Here is a 21,201-nt window from a genome sequence, read left to right on the forward strand (position 1 = left end):
TCTACCTGTAACATGATCTACACTAACCTCTCTACCACTAACCTCTACCTGTAACATGATCTACACTAACCTCTCTACCACTAACCTCTACCTGTAACATGATCTACACTAACCTCTCTACCTGTAACATGATCTACACTAACCTCTCTACCACTAACCTCTACCTGTAACATGATCTACACTAACCTCTCTACCACTAACCTCTCCCTGTAACATGATCTACACTAACCTCTACCTGTAACATGATCTACACTAACCTCTCTACCACTAACCTCTACCTGTAACATGATCTACACTAACCTCTCTAACACTAACCTCTACCTGTAACATGATCTACACTAACCTCTCTACCACTAACCTCTACCTGTAACATGACCTACACTAATCTCTACCTGTAACATGATCTACACTAACCTCTCTACCACTAACTCTACCTGTGACATGATCTACACTAATCTCTACCAGTAACATGATCTATACTAACCTCTCTACCACTAACTCTACCTGTGACATGATCTACACTAACCTCTCTACCACTAACTCTACCTGTAACATGATCTACACTAACCTCTCTACCACTAACTCTACCTGTGACATGATCTACACTAACCTCTCTACCACTAATCTCTACCTGTAACATGATCTACACTAACCTCTCTACCTGTAACATGATCTACACTAACCTCTCTACCACTAACTCTACCTGTAACATGATCTACACTAACCTCTCTACCACTAACCTCTACCTGTAACATGATCTACACTAACCTCTCTACCTGTAACATGATCTACACTAACCTCTCTACCACTAACTCTACCTGTAACATGATCTACACTAACCTCTCTACCACTAACCTCTACCTGTAACATGATCTACACTAATCTCTACCAGTAACATGATCTACACTAACCTCTCTACCACTAACTCTACCTGTAACATGATCTACACTAACCTCTCTACCACTAACCTCTACCTGTAACATGATCTACACTAACCTCTCTACCTGTAACATGATCTACACTAACCTCTCTACCACTAACCTCTACCTGTAACATGATCTACACTAACCTCTCTACCTGTAACATGATCTACACTAACCTCTCTACCACTAACCTCTACCTGTAACATGATCTACACTAACCTCTCCACCACTAACCTCTCCCTGTAACATGATCTACACTAACCTCTCTACCACTAACCTCTACCTGTAACATGATCTACACTTTCTCCCCTACCTTCATTCTCTAACTTACATTCTCCAATCTAGCCCTTTTCAACAAAACATTGGTTGCCACATAGCCTGCATTCCTCAGCTTGAAGGTTGAAACGTTGTAACCTTAAACCACATGGGTGCATGGATCAGAATGTTCTTTTTGCTGAACATACAGTGACCTCTGTAATTATTGGGACAGTGAATAATGTTTTTGTTATTCTGACTCTATACTCTAAAAGTTAGGATTTGAAATAAAACAATGACTATGAGGTTAAAGTGCAGACTGTCGGCTTTAATGTGCAGGTATTTTCATCCATGTCGGGTGAACCGTGTAGAAATTACAGCACTTTTTCACTTTTTGTACATAGTCCCCCCATTTTAGGGAACCGAAAGTATTGGGACAAATTCACTTATACGTGTATTAAAGTAGTAAAAAGTTTATTATTTGGTCCCATATTCATAGTACGCAATGACTACATCAAGCTTGTGACTCTACACGTTTGTTGGATGCATTTGCTCTTTGTTTTGTTTGTGTTTCAGATTATTTGTGCCCAATAGAAATTAATGGAGAATAATGTACCATGTCATTTTGGGGTCAATTTTATTGTAAATAAGAATAGAATAGAATCTGAAACACAACCAAAACAAAAAGCAAATGTGTAGAGTCACACGTTTGATGTTACCATTGCATGCTATGAATATGGGACCAAATACATAACTTTTTACTACTTTAAGACAGATAAAAGTGAATTTGTCCCAATACTTTTGGTCCCCTAAACTGGGGGGACTATGTAGAAAAAGTGCTGTAATTTAAAGTTGACAGCTTGCACTTCACCTCATAGTCATTGTTTGTATTTCAAATCCAAACTTTTGAAGTAGAGTCAAAAAAAGAAAAAATTCTTCACTGTCTCAATACTTACAGAGGGCACTGCATTATGTCATCTCCAGCACTGCGTAAAGCACTGCCTTTAAGCATTTTTTCCCTGCGCATATGCTACATATTTCACTTTGCACAAAAATGATTCCGCTATTGTATACTGTGCTGACATTGCCAGTAGATTGGCTGACATTGCCAGTAGATGGCACAATGTGTCTGGACTGAAAGCATGTTGACGGGACAGATCACACGGTTGTGTGACAGCGTCTCCCTGCGGTAGAGAGTAGAGTGACTTCCTTCTCACAGAAATCAACAACAATATTCAAATCTGCCAAGACTGCTATGATTGACACTTCCTAATGTACAGTACATGCATGGTAGATTCCTTTCCAGGTGCAATCTACATTCAGGCTGTGTACAGTCCCGAGAAAATGTACTGTATATAACCTAGCAGCCAAAATTTGACACATGACTTCTTGGTGTCGTTGCAACCCGTTTTGCCAGTGGGAAAAAGTATCGCTACACAGATCAAGGGCATGATGCTGTCACTGCAGAAAAACTCTGGAGTCTGGAAAAACAACTCAATCAAAACAAAATTCCAGGCGATACAGGAGTCTAATCAGACTTCAGAATAGCCTAGATATACGGACCACAGTGTGTGTGTGTGTGTGTGTGTGTGTGTGTGTGTGTGTGTGTGTGTGTGTGTGTGTGTGTGTGTGTGTGAGACAGAGGGAGAGGGAGCTTCGCAAGAGGTCAACCTTGCTTTATGCGAGATATCTTTTTAGTATTAATTAGTGTGAAAGCACACTTAGTGTGCTTGCTCAAAACAAAAACACTACTATTACTGGTGTGCTTGCTTCAGCAACAGACTACTGTTATCAGACATACCTTGTAAGTGGGAGTAAAACCTAGTGCTTTATCCTAACATTATAATGCTATGCTACCACTATTCTAACTTTATTTTAGGTCATCTTATATAGGTTACACATATTTTGAGGTGTTTGTTTGCAAAGTTCAATGTACGCGTTTGATTGTAACCTCTGGATTTGACCTCTTCAATAAAGGCTTCTACCTTCTGAACCTGGTGTGTTGTTGTATACGTGAGCCTTGTTGTAGAAGTTAATCAGCATGCAAATGGTTTTTGTTCTTACTTTTGCAAATCAGTTTCTGGACAATTAACAAACCATTTTTGTAGTTAGGGGACATACACAGGTGTGCTGGTGAGAGTTTAGGATGTATTGGTCAGACGAAGGAGGTAGAACAGACAGAGTGCTGCCCTAACCAATGCGAGACCCAATGCAAATTCACATTATTTCTGGCGGAAGCACAACTTTTTATGACTTAGAGCTGAATTTTTCTCACCTGACAAAGATCCTTCTGGATCGAGATGTTACCAACCTCTATAACGGGGGTAATTGAGAGCAGACAGTGACAGTTTCCAGGACTTTCTGTTCTTTCCTTTTCCCAAGTGGCCATTGCTTTACCCTTATTGAAACGTCAACATTGCAGTCAATATATGTAAATGTCTACAGTATGTGTTCTTCTGTTGTACTCACTTCTTCTGCTCTCTCTCATTGGTCAGACTTCAGACACCGCCACTACAACCTTAAGGATGATATTGATATTGAATATTGCATTGTTGCGGAGGAGCTTGCAAGTAGGCATTTCACTGTATGGTTTATACATGCTGTACCCTGTGCATGTGACAAATAAACTTTAATTTGATTTGAAAAGACTGCTTATAACAGGTACTACTTATTGTCTTGCCTTAACTAGGTTAAGTATAAGGCTTATTCATAATGTCGATGAATTTGTGAAATATCACTCCAAGAGCAAATTGTTGTCCTGTATATTCACAGATCTCAACAATAGTGAAGGAATGAACTCCTCCATACACAACAACTCTCCTCTGCTCTTTTCCAACCAAACACACCCTTTATCCATCACAGTACCAGTCAAAAGTTTGGACACACCTACCCATTCAAGGGTTTTTCTTTATTTTTACTATTTTCTACATTGTAGAATAATAGTGGAGACATAATAACTATGAAATAACACCCATGGAATCATTTAGTAACCAAAAAAGTGTTAAACAAATCAAAATATATTTTAGATGTGAGATTCTTCAAAGTAACCACCCTTTGCCGTGATAACAGCTTTTTACTATTTGTAGAAAATAGTAAAAATAAAGAAAAACCTTGCAGTGAGTAAGTGTGTCCAAACATTTGACTGGTACTGTAAATTGCTGCCTAAAGCATCAACCTCATCCTGGGTCTCCCCACCAATGTCTACGTCCTGTCGTTGACCCTTGATGGGAGAGGAAGTAATGATGACCTCAGAGTTCATCTTCAACATGACGGTGTCCGAGATTCTAAACTGAATGTTTACTGTCTTCAACATAATCAGCCTTTACATACAACCCGGCATTATCTCAAAAGCTTCATACTATAATCAACCTTTACATACAACCGGACATTATCTCAAAAGCTTCATATCATAATCAACTTTTACATACAACCGGACTCTCAAAAGCTTTATATTTTTCCTGTTCCAGTGCTGTATCTGTGTGGAGCGTAACCTAGTGGTGGTCCACCATGTAACCTTCCAGAAGGACAAACCTCTGAGGTACAGGTTGGAGTGTTCTGTTGTGTTGTCTGGCTGTTCTCTGCTTTGAAACTGTCCAGGCCCTGATCTTTGTTGCTGACGTCATTATGCAGTCTATACATTTTCTAGCATTGAAACATCCTGGGCTGGGGGAAGGGGGGGGGGGGGTGGGGACAAAATGAGGACAGATACTTTTTATTATCCAAGTGTAAACTCAACTCCCATTGATAGTGATGCTCCTTTTAAATAGTTAAATTAACTACACTACATAGTTTTGCATTCAGTTATCTCCATTTGTTTTTGCGTGCATGTTTGTCCAGCCCCTCCTTTACCTCCACAGGGTTGGTAAGCTGCCTTGTATCGGAAGACAACAAGGCAAACATGTTCAACCATTAGTGCCTTGCAAATGTAATAAATGTCATTATTTTATGTCCCATATCTACCATGTTCATTCATACTAATGTATTTTACCATTTGTTTTTCAATTCAAGAAATTGCAAAGAGCTACACATATTTCCAGATGTTTGTTTTGTAACGTGTTGGACCATAACCTCTGGATATGACCTCTTCCGTTAAACCTTCTACTCAACCTAGTGTTGCATTATGGTTGTATATGTGAGCCTTGCTATAGAAGTTTGTCAGCATGCAAATGGTTTTTGCTCATGTTCTTACATTTGCAAATCAGTTTCTGGACAATTAACAAACTTGTTTTTGTAGTGAAGGGACATACACAGGTGTGCTGGTGAGAGTTTAGAATGTCAAAATTCAACTTCAGACACTACCACTACAACCTTACAGAAGAAAAGACCACTTCGATAATCCAGGTTAGAAATCTCTACATTTCATAATTTTAAAAGTTGAAACGTTTGGATTGTTGTAGAGACGTGACATTTCAATTATACTAATGGTTAGCATGCTGTTGTGTTACATGTAGTTGGCTTTTTTTATTTTACAGTCTGCTATTTACCTGGATTTTACATGGAAGCACCAACTCTTATTTTTGTTGTAAATCATGTAATTTGATATTTGGTTAAATCCATTAAATAACATACAGTGTATCAACAGATAATAGTTGACTTTGAGGAGTGGTACACAAGAAACGTTTTCTTCCTGACAAGATTTAAAAGACCATAGTACTTCATATACAACAACCCTCACTTCCAACCTATTTCAGAATCGAATCACAATACATATAGAATTGTAATGCATATAGAATGGCAATATAAATACATGGCTCTTATAATATGCATCTCATCGTTACCTGTCAATACCCAGCCCTAATAACTACCTTAATAACAATATTAGAAGGGTTATTCAATTATCTAACACAAGCTTAAGAATAAGGTCAATTTGTAATGTGTGGCTGTAAATCAAATAAGAAAAACCTGTCGATGAATTGAAAAAATATCACTCCAAGAGGAAGTTTGTCCTTAATAATAATAAACACCTGAAATAAATGTATTTTACAACTTACTTTTTTGTACCCAGCACCTGCAAGTCACTGGATGGGCATATACTACTTCTTGAAAAAGATGAACACCTCCATAGACAGCAACACTACTCTCCCCTCCACCAAATACGCTCTCAATCCATCCATCAATATCATATACACTGCTACCTACGCCATCAACCTTGTCCTGGGTCTCCCCACCAATGTCTACATCCTGTGGCTGATAGTGACCAGAGCAGGAGAGTTGGTGGCTTCAGATTTCTTCACTCTCAACCTCACCGTGTCTGAGATCCTCTTCTGCCTATCCTGCCTGTTGACTTTAATCTACAAATACTTACAAATGAATGGTGCTGTAGGGAGCATTAGTAATTTCTGTGTAGGATTAATCAACACCGGTCGTCCTCTTTTCCAGTGTTGTGTCTGTGTTGAGCGTTACTTGGCGGTGGTCCACCCCGTAATCTTCCTGAAGTACAAACCCCTGAGATACAGGGTGGGTTGTTCCGGGCTGGTCTGGCTGTTGGTGCTTGGGTCCTGCTTTGTGTATATGCTTGCTAAATCTCCAATTGTAATCAATTACTTCACTTTGGGTTTTTCCTTGATTGTGTTTTCTGTGAAGCTCTTCTGCGGCCTGGCTGTTCTCAGGGCACTGAAACGCCCTGGGCCGGGGGAAGGTGACAGGGAGAGAGAAGGGACAAACAACATGAAGAAGAGGGCCTTTAGGATAATTTTAATTATCATGTTAACGATGCAGATTCATTATTTTACTATGATAGTAGCTATTCCACTTCAGAATTACTTAGAAGCCAGTAAGCTTGGTTTGGCATTCTCCATTTGTTCCTCCATCAATATTGTCTCTGGCTATGTGCATCCCCTCCTCTACCTCCACAGGGCTGGGAAACTGCCTTGTATCAGGGGTCACTAAAGAAATCTCCCTTAAAGAAGCTACATGTAGCATTTCTACATGTAAATAGTGCTAAATGTCAATTATATATCTCCAATAGTAACGTCATGCAATTATACGAGATAAACATAAATATTTAATAATATGTTTTTTAGATTATGATAAAGTATGAAAGTAGTGCTAAGTTATTTTAGGCATTTCCAAGCCATGTTTGGATGTCCTTGTGTTAAAAAACAACAACAATCTATTGATAATTGTGCATGTAGCTCCATTAATTACTAGGTGCATTACCAACGACCTAGTAATAATGTTAATATAAAGGTAAATACTACATTGATTATCCTGATTAAACAGAATTAATTGTAATTGTTTAAGATGAGCTTAATTTGTCTACTGCATTTGTATTTCTACCTTGTGAGTTAATGAATTGTAATCATATTGTGTGGTAATTTTAATAAACAATGCATATTTTAGAATGGTTAATTAATAATTAGCTATCATCAATTTAATAATAGAATAGTAAATGTCTTGTATTCAACCTGTCTTTTATACATATTTTTTTCAATTGTTGAAACTTGTATGCTGGTCTTGAAAATGTATTTATTTTGAGTGTAACCAGATTGCTTGATATTCAATTAATTATTTTAATGAATTTCGATAGACAGTTCATTATATTTACAATCATATATATTCTTCATCTTGACAACATAGACCCCTTCAATAAAATGTGTTGTATTGTTTTTTTTAACCTTTATTTAACTAGGCAAGTCAGTTAACCTGTCTGGCCGAGGCGTTCCGCTAGCGGAACTCCTCCCACATTCCACTGAAAAGTGTCACAATCGTCTATAGGAGAGAGTGAGGACCAAGGCGCAGCGCGTGAAAAGAACATCTTCTTTTATTTAGAAGAGAACCAACACAAAACGAAACCACTTTAACAAAATAACAAAATAACAAAACTGACGAACGTGAAGCTAAGAATGAACTAGTGCATACATGCAACATAGAACATCGACATAGACAATTACCCACAAACAGCTAAAGCCTATGGCTACCTTAAATATGGCTCCCAATCAGAGACAACAGAAACCAGCTGTCTCTAATTGGGAACCCATTCAGGCAACCATAGACTTTCCTAGACAACTACACACAACATTAAACCATCTATACACCTTAACCCTCTAAACCATACAACACCCTAGACAATACAAAAAACACACAAACTTCCCCATGTCACACCCTGACCTAACTAAAATAATAATGAAAACAAAGATATTAAGGCCAGGGCGTGACAAAAAGGCAGAGCGCGAAATTCAAAAAATATTTTTTTGAAATATTTAACTTTCACACATTAACAAGTCCAATACAGCAAATGAAAGATACACATCTTGTGAATCCAGTCAACATGTCCGATTTTTAAAATGTTTTACAGCGAAAACAGCACGTATATTTATGTTAGCTCACCACCAAAATACAAAGAAGGACAGACATTTTTCACAGCACAGGTAGCATGCACAAAGCCAACCTAACTAACCAAGAACCAACCAAACTAACCAAGAAACAACTTCATCAGATGACAGTCTTATAACATGTTACACAATAAATCTATGTTTTGTTCGAAAAATGTGCATATTTGAGGTATAAATCAGTTGTACATTGCAGCTACCATCACAGCTACCGTCAAAAATAGCACCGAAGCAGCCAGAGTAATTATAGAGACCAACGTGGAATACCTAAATACTCATAATAAAACATTTCTGAAAAATGCACCGTGTACAGCAAATGAGAGACAAGCATCTTGTGAATCCAGCCAATATTTCAGATTTTTTAAGTGTTTTACAGCGAAAACACAATATAGCATTATATTAGCTTACTACAATAGCCTACACACAACCGCATTCATTCATCAAGGCACGTTAGCGATAGCAATAGGCACGTTAGCGTTAACGAATAAACCAGCAAAAGATATCAATTTTCACTAACCTTCATAAACCTTCCTCAGATGACAGTCCTATAACATCAGGTTATACATACACTTATGTTTTGTTCGAAAATGTGCATATTTAGAGCTGAAATCAGTGGTTATCCATTATGCTAATGTAGCTTCTTTTTCCCAGAATGTGCGGATATTTCTATTAGACTCTCATCTATTCTGACCAAATAGCTATTCATAAACATTACAAAAAAATACATGTTGTATAGGAAATGATAGTAACACTAGTTCTTAATGCAATCGCAGTGTTAGAATTCTAAAAATATCTTCATTACGACATCCACCTTACGTTATAGCGAGAGAGTGCCCAAAATCTGGGCGCAAAACTACTAGTATACAGTTCGACAGATATATGAAATAGCATCACAAAATGGGTCCTACTTTTGGTGATCTTCCATCAGAATGTTGGACAAGGGGTCCTTTGTCCAAAACAGTCGTTGTTTGGATTTAGAACATCGTTTTTCCCTCCTGATTTAGCAAGCACACTGGCCAAGTGGCTCGAAGCTCTCCTTTCTGAACAAAGGCACACAACGCAACACGCCTAACGTCCCGAATAAATTTCAAAAATCTAATAAAACTATATTTAAAAAACATACTTTACGATGATATGGTCACATGTATCAAATAAAATCAAAGGCGGAGATAGTAATCGCCTATAACGACAGCTATTCCGATGGCAAATCCAGGACCAACTTCGCGCCTTCCTGAAAACATAAAATGGGTGACACGTCATTCCAAGAGGACGTATTCCATCTCAGACCAAGATAATCACTCCATTTCTTCTCTCACTGCATCTTGACATCTAGGGGAAGGTGTATGACGTGCATGTATACTCATACGTGTCCATGCCCATTTATAGGCAGGCCCTTGAACAGAGCATAATTTTCAGACTTTCCACTTCCTGGTCAGAAAGTGTGCTGCCAAATGAGTTCTGTTTTACTCACAGACAAAATTCAAACGGTTTTAGAAACTAGAGAGTGTTTTCTATCCAATAGTAATAATAATATGCATATTGTACGAGCAAGAATAGAGTACGAGGCCGTTTAAATTGGGCACGTTTTTCCCCCAAAGTGTAAATAGCGCCCTCTATCCTCATCAGTTAAGAGCTTAAGAGCAAATTCTTATTTTCAATGACAGCCTAGGAACAGTGGGTTAACTGCCTTGTTCAGGGGCAGAACGACAGATTTGAACCTTGTCAGCTCGGGGATTGGATTTTGCAACCTTTAGGTTACTAGTCCACTGCTCTAACCACTAGACTACCTGCCGCCCCGGTATAATAAATACACTGAATAAAAACAAACGCTACATGCAACAATTTCAAAGATTTTACTGCGTTACAGTTCATATATGGAAATCAGTAAGTTGAAGTAAATTCATTAAATCAAATCAAATTGTATTTGTCACACGCACCGAATTACAACAGGTGAAGACCTTACAGTGAAATGCTTACTTACAAGCCCTTAACCAACAATGCAGTTAAGAAAGATATGTGTTAAGTAAATAAATAAATAATAATCTAAATAAAAAACAAGTAATTAAAGAGCAGCAGTAAAATAACAGTAGCGAGGCTATACACAGGGAGTACCGGTACAGAGTCAATGTGCGGGGGCACTGGTAAGTCAAGGTAATTGAGGTCATATGTACTGTACATGTAGGTAGAGTTAAAGTGACTTTGCATAAATAATAAACAGAGAGTTTCAGCAGTGTAAAAGAGGGGAGGGGGCAATGCAAATAGTCTGGGTAGCCATTTGATTAGCTGTTCAGGAGTCTTATGGCTTGGGGGTAGACACTGTTAGGCTCTAATCTATGAATTTCACATGACTGGGAATACAGATATGCATCTGTTGGTCACATATACCTTCAAAAAAAGTAGGGTCATGGACCACCATTTGCCTCATGCAGCGCAACACATCTCCTTCACATAGAGTTGATCAGGCTGTTGATTGTGGCCTGTGGAATGTTTTCCCACTCCTCTTCAATGGCTGTGCGAAGTTGCTGGAAACTGGCAGGAACTGGAAGGCTGTCGTACACGTTGATCCAGAGCATCCCAAACATGCTCAATTGGTGGTGACATGTCTTGTTAGTATGCAGGCCATGGAAGAACTGAGACATTTTCAGCTACCAGGAATTGTTTACAGATCCTTGCAACATGGGGCTGTGCATTATCATGCTGAAACATGTGGTGATGGCAGTGGATGAATGGCATGACAATGGGCCCCAGGACCTCATCACGGTATCTCTGTGCATTCAAACTGCCATTGATAAAATTCTGTGGTGTTCATTGTCCGTAGCTTATACCTGCCACACCGCCACCATGTGCCACTCTGTTCATAGCGTTGACATCATCAAACCGCTCGCCCACACGACACCCGGACACGCTGTCTGCCATCTGCCCGGTACAATTGATACTGGGATTCATCCGAAAAGAGCACACTTTTCCAGCGTGCAAGTGGCTATCGAAGGTGAGCATTTGCCCACTGAAGTCGGTTACGATGCCAAACTGCAGTCAGGTCAAGACCCTGTTTAGGACGACTAGCATGCAGATTAACTTCCCTGAGGCGGTTTCTGATAGTTTGTGCAGAAATTCTTCGGTTGTGCAAACCCACAGCTTCATCAGTTGTCTTGGGTGGCTGGTCTTGTAACACTCGTCTTCCTCCTCGTCTGAAGAGGAGCAAGGATCGGACCAAAACGCAGCGTGGGTTGAATACATCATTTTAATAATAATAACGAAGACGAAAAAAACACTTGAACAAACTACAAAATAATAAACGACGTTAACAGACCTGAACTTGAGAACACACAAAACATGAACGCACAAACAGGTAGGTAGGAACAAACAAACGAATGAAACAAACCAGTACCGTGTGGTGAAACAAACACAGACACAGCAACAATCACCCACAAACAAACAGTGAGAACAGCCTACCTTAATTAATATGGTTCTCAATCAGAGGAAACGTTAAACACCTGCCCCTGATTAAGAACCATATCAGGCTAGTTGAATGAACCCAACATAGAAACACATAACATAGAATGCCCACCCAGCTCACGTCCTGACCAACTAAACAATACTAAACAAAGGAAATAATGTCAGGAACGTGACAGGTCTCAGACGATCCCGCAGGTGAAGAAGCCGGATGTGGGGGTCCTGGGCTGGAGTGGTTACACGTGGTCTGCAGTTGTGAGGCCGATTGCACGTACTGCCAAATTCTCTAAAATTACGTTGGAGGTGGCTTATGGTGGAGAAATTAACATTTAATTATCTGGCAACAGCACTGGTGGACATTCCTGCAGTCAGCACACCAATTGCATGTTCCCTCAAAACATCTGTGACTTTGTGTTGTGTGACAAAACTGCACATTTTAGAGTGGCTTTTTATTGTCCCCAGCACAAGGTGCACCTGTGTAATGATCACGTTCACGAATGGAACATTTCTGGGATCTCTTTATTTTAGCTCATGAAACATGGGACCAACACTTTACATGTTGCATTTATATTTTTGTTAAAAATGTATTAGCCTTGTTGTAGAAGTATATATGAGCCTGGAAAGTTATGCAAATGATTTTGCTCATATTCGTACATTTGCAAATCAGGTTCTCGACAATCTACCAAATTGTTTTTGTAGTGACGGGTCATACACAAGTTTGCTAGTGAGAGCTTTGGGTGTTAAAAGATGACTTATAACATGTATTACTTATTGCCTTGTTTAATTTCTATACAAATTGAGTGGAAAGTACTACATAACTGCCTTACTAACGATACTACTATGGCAATTAACATGAGTTATTTAACTAACCCTAATTTGTCTTAAGAACATAAACCATTTCACTGATAATTTAACTTTAGCTTTCAATGAATGGCTTCATCATTCTTTATCCTCAATAAATGATCCTTATTGTTCGGTGTTATGGGATTTTAGTTTTGTTAGTTAGTAATACAGGCCAGGACGTTCTCTGAAGTCTTTTCTGCCAATTTTACAACTGACTTAAAATCCCAGGATCATTATAAAGACATAAGTATTAAATGATAGTATGTTAGACAGCCTCATAATGCATTATATCAGCTGGCTCTAAGCAAAGTTTTCCTATATAAATTGGTAATTTATCTCTGTCTGAATATGCGTATGAGCTTGGGTAAGTAAAGTTTGTGGTCAATGTTCCTTCCTTGATCATAATTATTATGCATGTCTGGTTTCGCATTGATCAACTAAATGTGCTTTTTGGAGTTCTGGTTCAGAAACATAATGTTGCTCAGCTTAGCTGTGAAGTGTGTATATAAAGGGTAATTGTTGAACACAATTTAAACTCGGCAGGAGGACAGAATATTCAACCTATGCAAGTTTTTAACATTTCTTTGAGACTCATATTTCTTCAAGATGTCGATTTTGTACATACAGTTGAAGTCAGAAGTTTACATACACCTAGGTTGGAGTCATTAAAACTCATTTTCAACCACTCCACAAATAACTTGTTAACAAACTATAGTTTTGGGAAGTCGGTTAGGACATCTACTTTGTGCATGACACAAGTAATTTTTCCGACAATTGTTTACAGACAGATTATTTCACTTATAATTCACTGTATCACAATTCCAGTGGGTCAGAAGTTACATACACTAAGTTGACTGTGCCTTTAAACAGATTGGAAAATTCCAGAAAATGATGTCATGGCTTCAGAAGCTTCTGATATGCTAATTGACATCATTTGAGTCAATTGTAGGTGTACCTGTGGATGTATTTCAAGGCCGACCTTCAAACTCAGTGCCTCTTTGCTTGACATCATGGGAAAATCAAAATAAATCAGCCAAGACCTCAGAAAAAAAATTGTAGACCTCTACAAGTCTGGTTCATCCTTGGGAGCAAGGCGTTCGGCGTCACCGGTCTTCTAGCCATCGTCAATCCACTTTTCATTTTCCATTTGTTTTGTCTTGTTTTCCTACACACCTGGTTTTCATTTCCCTTATTAATTGTTGCGTATTTAACCCTCTGTTCCCCCCATGTCATTGTGTGGAATTGTTTGTTGTAAGTGCTTGTGCACATGTTTACTGGTGGGCGTCGGGTTTTGTACCCATGTTGGTTATTTCTTTATGCCGTTGGTTTTTGGAATTAAAACTGCTCCGGCTATTACCTAGTTCTGCTCTCCTGCGTCTGACTTCCCTGCCACCAGTTACGCACCCCTTACAGTTCAATCAGTTAAACAAAGCATATTAATTATAATTGTACATAATATAGTCTGTATTCAAGAAACACCATGTTTGATTATGTGTGTGAGAGTGTGAGAGTTTGGCTACATGTAGGGAATTATTGGGTAGTTTGGTTCATCAGGCTGATCCCCAGTCTTCACTTGAAGTTATTGAGGGATGATGAGGGTTTGGCAATGTGAAAATAAGAATTCCAGAGTATGGTACCTCTGTATCTAATAGAGAATTGACTCTGAGGTGCAGCAGTGGGGAGGGTGAAGGTTATTGCAGTGTCTTGTGTTATATAGATGGATTTCAGAATGAACCTGAAAGAATCCATTGAAAGGTAAACTGTCTGGGAGGTATGAGTATTTCTAGATGAAAGTGCGAAATTGGTGTACATTAATGTCATAAATAGACAAGATATTGAGTTTCTTAAACAAGGGTGCAGATGGAGCCAGGTAGTTAGAGGAGGTGGCTAGTTTAGCAAATGTATTTTGTAGGATAAGTAATGTATGTGGGTAGGAGGCATATGTACTGGCCCAGACGATATTACAGTAAATAAGATATGGGTAAATTAAGCTATTGTATAGAAATGGGAAGCAAGCCTGATGAACCAAACCACTAATCTTTCTGATGATACCAAGAGATATCATCACTGCTACAGACAAATTGAATATGATCTTTCCAGGATAACTGTTAATCAATTAGAACTCAGAGGAATCTAGTGGATGCACCTTGTTCCATTACATTTCCAACCAGTTTAGATTCTGGCTCTTTTTTTACAATACTTCTTAATTTTACTAGTGAATACAACAAAGTTGGAGTTTTAACATTTAAAGATATTTTTTAAATCTGGAATCATTCAGAAAATTTGGCCATACATGAGTTAGCTTGATTAATTAGTGAATCATCATAATTATTGTGATAAAATCAAATTGGTATCCTCAGCAAAGAGAATGGGAAGTAGAAGACACAGCAGTAAAGTCATTGATATAAATTAGTATGGTACGGTAGAAGACACAGCAGCAAGGTCATTGATTGTAACGATTGTTCTCCTCCTCGTCCGAGGAGGAGCAGGGATCGGACCAAAACGCAGCTTGTGTGGAATACATGATGAATTTATTTAAATAAGACGACCACGAAACACACTTGATAAATTACAAAATGACGTAGACCGACCTGAACATGAGAACTTACAGAACACGAAGCATGCACGAACAGACTAAACAAACGAAACAGTCCCGTGTGGTACCTACACTGACACGGAAGACAATCACCCACAAACAAACAGTGTGAACAGCCTACCTTAATATGGTTCTCAATCAGAGGAAACGTAAAACACCTGCCCCTGATTGAGAACCATATCAGGCTAATTGAAAAGAACCCAACATAGAAACACATAACATAGAATGCCCACCCCAACTCACGTCCTGACCATACTAAACAAATACAAAACAAGGGAAAACAGGGGCCTGTTGCACAAAAGTAGAATTAAGACATCCGGGATAAATGACTCAGCTGAGCTCAATGAAGCCAAAACATGTGCGTCCAGGCTTAATTGGTTGCACAAAGACCAAGCCAGGATGAGCAGACACGGATTCATTAAGCCAGGTGAAACCAATCCTGGATAGGTGCGCGCTCACGGCTCACTCAAATAGACCCCGCCACAGATCACAGATTAACTGATTTACCATGGCAACTAGAGCCGCGTACTTTTCCCCGTCGGAAGCACAAATCCTCATGGAGGCATACGAGGAGGTAAAAGATATAATTAAGAAGAAAGGCAACACCGCCACAGTGATAAAGCAAAGAGAAAAAGCCTGGCAAAGTATTGCAGACCGCCTGAATGCGTAAGTAGTGCACAATTACACAGTCACCGCTCCGCTGAAACATCACAATTACAATTCAAATATTTAATTCACATCTCCAAAAATGCAGTTGTACTGTAATTATGAAACGGTTACATTTTTAATTGAAATGCACTGCAGATATGAGTGAAATTGTGTAAAGTAACTCCATCACACTGTATGAAGCTATGATAAATTTTTTGATATTTTTACTGAAAACAAGACAAAAATACCAAGTAATTTTTTGCAGTGTGACTCCATTAAATGTGTGTGTGTGTGTGTGTAGATTAAACATGAACGGGCCAAAACGGACATGGCAGCAGGTCAAAATCAAATACAAGAACATTCTGCAGAATGGTATGGTCCCTGACTAATATTTAACAAAGCACAAGCATATATTGTACCCAGAAAGTGCCTGCTCACACATTGTCTGTACTGTTTTAGCAGTGAAAAAGAATACCCACAGACAAGGCACGGGTGGTGGGTCACCAAAGGCTGACCTTACCCCAGCAGAGGACATGGCCTTGGAGCTAAATAAAGGCAGGCCCGTCTTAGAGGGGATCCCTGGGGGGAAAGAGACGAGCATAGGTTCCTCCCAAGATGCCACCCGCTTCATTCAAGGTATGTCCTTCCATCTCTACATGGGATACAACCACATTCATATTGAATCAATTTGGACTGTCTGACTTTGGTTTACCTATTGCCTTGCAGTGTCTGGCAGCACTGTGTTCCTGTTAGAGCCACCAGCACAAGCACCAGACGATGCTGATCCAGTGAGTACTCCATCAAAGGCATACTGTAGGCCTGGCATGTCTTGTCTACTAGCTTCAATATGAATCCGATTAAATGTGATAGGGTGAAGGCCCCAGTGCAGCAGCAACAGCACATGATGGAGACGATGATGAGGAGGAGACCATCTCTCTGGATTCCAGAAGGCATGAGGTATCATGTTAAGACTGTGAAAGTACTATTTGCTCTACAATGGTGAGGAGTCCTCATCAAAATCAAAAAATCTAATTTATTTTACAGGACCCAGATGCTATACAGTGGGAAAACCAGCCTGGCAACATAGTGCGTATTAATAAAAGGACACCACATCCTGCCAAATTCCAGCTGCGCTAATTGTATTGTGTTCACAGAGCTCACAAGCTATCAGAAAGTTGTATGGCAACCACCTCTGGCGCCAAATAGAACTGGCAGACATAGACATTCAGTACAAGAAGAAAAAGATGGAAAATCTTGCACTGGAGTCCGAAATAAAAAAGAGGACAATTAGGAAACTGGACCTTGAAATAAAAAAACTTGAGAGGGAGGTGAGATATGCCTTCAATGTACACTGTATGCTAACTGTAACACAAATGTATTAATCATTATTTTTCTTTCCTCCCCCAGCTCCAAGAAGATGACACAGCTCAAAATAAAAATTAGGTATATTCTCGTAAAGTCAAGTGAGCCATGACATATGAGCTCTTATTGTGAGCACACAGGACGGTGGCATCTTTCTAAGGTTTTTTTTATTTTCCCAGCAATCAGTACAACCAAGTCATCGTTATAAGGCATCGCCCTCTTTTGCCCACCCCCCCAGCACCAGGTGTGGCCACTAGCCTATATGAAGGCCCAAAATTGTGTGTTCCTTTCTGCTCTGACAATGGCATGCCCATTCGTGCGAGATGTGGTGGATGAAGAAGCACTTGTGCTGAGGAGAGCCTTCAGGCGAGAAAGGGTCTTCAGGGACTGGTTGGACCCACTGGCCTTCCCTGATGACCATCTATATGAAAGATACAGGTTTTCTGCAGATGGCATCAGGTATCTATGCAGACTACTGGGTCCCAGGATTAAGCACCGCACTGCACGGAGCCATGCACTGAGTGTGGAGCAAATGGTTTGTGTGGCCTTGCGCTTTTTTGCTAGTGGAGCCTTCCTGTACTCAGTGGGGGATGCAGAACAGCTGAACAAGGCCACAATTTGCCGCACAATAAGGAGTGTGTGTCTGGCTATCAAAGCATTAGCAGATGTCTTCATCTCCTTCCCTGGCCACAGAAGACTCTGTGACATCAAAGAGGAGTTCTATAGGATTGCAGGTAAGAGGATCTACAAATTACAGGACAACTGTTAACACATAGTAGGATACTCATTACTTTGTGTGACAGGTTTCCCCAATGTCATTGGTGCAGTGGACTGCACACACATAAGGATAAAAGCCCCCTCAGGTGCCCATGAGGCCGATTTTGTGAATAGGAAATCCTTTCACAGCATTAATGTTCAGGTGAACATAACTTTTTGATATTGTCCATTGACGAACACTCTGCATTGCCAGTGATGTGCATTGATTGGTGTAATATTCCTCATCTTATGATTTCAGATGGTCTGCAATGCTGACTGTGTGATCAGCAATGTTGTGGCAAAATGGCCTGGCTCAGTCCATGACTCCAGAATCTTTCGGGCCTCTGAAATCTATCACAAGGTAAGCCACACAACCCCTATTTATAACCATCATGGCTGTGTCAAAAATATCACTGTGTTTATGAGGTAGTAATGATGAGATTTTGTGTTGACAGGTGAATTCTCTGGTGTGTTGCTGGGAGACAGGGGGTATGGCTGCCAGCCTTTTCTCCTGACACCTTTCACAGACCCCCAGGAAGCACAGCAGGCCTACAACTATGCCCATGCCAGGACCAGGGCCAGAGTTGAAATGACCTTTGGTCTCCTGAAGGCACGCTTTCACTGCCTTCACAAATTAAGGGTCAGCCCTGTTAGGGCATGTGATATTACTGTGGCTTGTGCTGTCCTCCACAATGTGGCCTGCCTGAGGAAGGAGAGGGCCCCCAGAGTGCCACCAGCCATGGACTGGGACAATCCGGCAATCTTCCCTGATGACGACAGTGGTCGGCTGCTGAGGGACCAATATGTGTTGAATTATTTTAGTTAGTATGTGTGCTTTCAATTTTGGTTAAATATGTCCTGCGGTGGCAGAGGAATTTGGGTTTTTTTGGGTTCGTTTTTTTACGAATTTGGCCTCATGATGTTTGTGCGGTATACTGTGTGTAATACAAGGCTGCAGGGAGGCTACTGCATCCATTCATTTGTCTGTTCAGTTGATGTGTATGGATTTGTCCTGCATTTATTTTAGTGTGCAGACATGCAGGGTGTGTTATATACAGACCTTTGAATGTGTATGTATCATTTTGTATAATATGCTTGGATTCTGTGCTTTCCATCTTGTAGAGTCACTGTGACTTCAGTTTCGAAAGGAGCTGATGGTTTACCTGCTTTGTTTTGTCCTTATTCAATAAAGGAACATAATGTTACACATTGTGTTTTTATATTCATATGGAATGTGTATTTGTTTATATGACAGAGTACTAGGGCCACACTGAAGAAAAAGGATAAAGTCATACATTTATGAGGCTGGTTCTTTCTGCAGAAAAGCTACATATTGTTTTTACAGTTTTGATACTTATGACAATGTGATACTTAATATTCTGGCACATCAGCATGTCTTTGTTTATGAAACCATACTGAAGTACAATTTCACGAAATGCCCCACATCTGTCATTTTAACAACTGTCCTCCTTTAAAACAACTGGTTACAATATTATTACTTGTGTTTTTTTCCCCTCTGTGGCCCTAATATTCTATCATTTTATATATAGCCTTATAGTCTATGGGAAACTGTAAATTATCTAATGATAGCAACATCATCTAAAAATTATTTTTTATCAAATCATTGAAATTAATGATCACAAACGTTTAAATAATGACAGTGGGTCTAGTTATGTGATAACAATGTATAGTGAGCAGTGAAATAACTATTGGTTTCCATTTGTGGTGACTGCTGACTGACATTAGGGATGAGATTAAATAGATCCTGGAATTTAGCCTGGTCTGGAGCAGGCTAGCTCCACAGAATAAATCTCCATGGTAATTTATACCATAACATATCCTCCTGCCCCCTATCCATCTTTAGTGCAACCGGATTACGGATCAATTGAGCCAGGATCACCAAGATATCCTGGCTTAATCCCTTATCCTAGTTTTGTGCAACAGGCCCCAGGTCAGGAACGTGACATTGATATAGATTAGTATGGTATGGTAGAAGACACAGCAGCAAGGTCATTGATATAGATTAGTATGGTACGGTAGAAGACACAGCAGCAAGGTCATTGATATAAATTAGGAATAACAAAGGTCCAATTATCGAACAACTTTATAGAGGTGGATACCTTTGACAATTTTCAAATATTTAGGAACAATATCAGTTTGCAAAGATTTGGTAAAGATATCCATTTTTATTTTATTTTATTGAACATTTATTCAACTAGGCAAGTCAGTTAAGAACAAATTCTTATTTACAATGACGGCCTACCAAAAGGCCTCCTGCGGGGACGGGGGCTGGGATTAAAAATAAAACATTTATAAAATATAAATATAGGACAAAACACACATCATGACAAGAGAGACAACACAACAATACATAAAGAGAGACCTAAAGACAACAACATAGCAAGGCAGAAACACATGACACCACTGCATGGTCAACACAACATAACAACAACATGGAAGTAACACAACATGGTAGCAGCAAAAAACATGGTACAAACATTATTGGGCACAGACAACAGCACAAAAGGCAAGAAGGTTTAGACAACAACACATTACACAAAGCAGCCACAACTGTCAGTAAGAGTGTCCATGACTGAGTCTTTGAATGAAGAGATTGAGATAAAACTTTACAGTTAGAGGCTCAGAAATCAAAGAAGGGCACCTATTGGTAGATCGTTTATTTTAAAAAAATCCCTTTGAGCATGGTTCAGTTATTAATTACACTATGGATAGTGTATCAATACACCCAGTCACTACAAAGATCAAGGCGTCGTTCCTAACTCAGTTGCTGGAGAGGATGGAAAGCGCTCAGGGATTTCACCATGGTGACTTTAAGACAGTTACAGAGTTCAATGGCTTTTAGAGGAGAAAACTAAGGATGTGTCACGACTTCCGCCGAAGTCGGTTCCTCTCCTTGTTCGGGCGGCGCTCGCCGGTCTTCTAGCCATCATCGATCCACTTTTCATTTTCCATTTGTTTTGTCTTGTCTTCTCACACACCTGGTCTTAATATCCCTCAATACATCCCCCCATGT

General features: G+C 39.5%; 1 protein-coding gene and 1 long non-coding RNA gene across 3 annotated transcripts in view; one reads left to right on the forward strand and one right to left on the reverse strand.

Moving 5' to 3' along the window:
- LOC129823086 (5'-AMP-activated protein kinase subunit gamma-1-like) overlaps positions 1 to 21,201 on the reverse strand; it is a 164,903-nt gene that overhangs the window by 107,859 nt on the left and 35,843 nt on the right. The gene's annotated exons all lie outside the window — the stretch shown is intronic.
- LOC129823088 (uncharacterized) lies at positions 15,402 to 19,775 on the forward strand. Its single transcript, XR_008754560.1, has 6 exons — positions 15,402 to 16,421; positions 16,509 to 16,685; positions 16,776 to 16,837; positions 16,920 to 18,145; positions 18,427 to 18,528; positions 18,623 to 19,775. It is a non-coding gene; the product is annotated as an uncharacterized LOC129823088 (long non-coding RNA).

Source organism: Salvelinus fontinalis, chromosome 25, assembly GCF_029448725.1.
Source record: "Salvelinus fontinalis isolate EN_2023a chromosome 25, ASM2944872v1, whole genome shotgun sequence".
Taxonomy (NCBI): Eukaryota; Metazoa; Chordata; class Actinopteri; order Salmoniformes; family Salmonidae; genus Salvelinus; species Salvelinus fontinalis.